Here is a 689-nt window from a genome sequence, read left to right as displayed (position 1 = left end):
CACCGCCCCCACCGCGGGAGCCCGCCCCGCGCAGCGCAGCGCAGCGCCCCGCCGCAGGGCAGGGCAGGGCAGGGGTCCTACCTGCACCTCAGCCTGGCACCGGGGAGTTCCTCTCCGCCCCCGATCCCTGGGGAGCCCCTACCCCCAGCCCCGAGGAGCGCGCTTCCACCGGCTGCATCCAGCGCTCCTCGCAGGGGCCCCTTCTCCTTAGTGACCTACTACCTGCGCCCCTCGTCCTGCGTCCCTCAGAAACCCCGAGGATTCCTGTCCGTGTCTGGTCTCCCCACAGCGGGTCCCCCTTCTATCCCGTGCGGCCAGCGGCCCTGGGAGACATCGTCACTATCCCCCGAGTTCCCACCACGAATGCTGGTCCTAGGGGCTCTCCCGAAGTTTGGCTCCACGGGGACACACCCCCGCGCAGATGGGTTTGGGCTTAGCAGATGTGTTAAGGCTCATCGTGCCCCAATCCCCCCCTCATTTCTGGCCTTTTTCCAGCCTTAAGTGCTCAGCTCTTCTGCTCTCTGGTTAAAAATGTCCGGGATGGCTTTCTAAGCTCCTGGTTTGTCTTCTCAATGGGTTAAACTGCACTGCAGGGTCACATCTGGGCTGTAGAATTGTTTGTTTTTTCATTGGGGCCATGAAACCTGTAGGGCACTGCTAGGTACCTCCTGGCATTTGTACAAATCCCT

This window comes from Parus major, chromosome 1 (assembly GCF_001522545.3).
Source record: "Parus major isolate Abel chromosome 1, Parus_major1.1, whole genome shotgun sequence".
NCBI lineage: Eukaryota > Metazoa > Chordata > Aves > Passeriformes > Paridae > Parus > Parus major.
Note: the sequence above shows the minus strand (reverse complement) of the source record.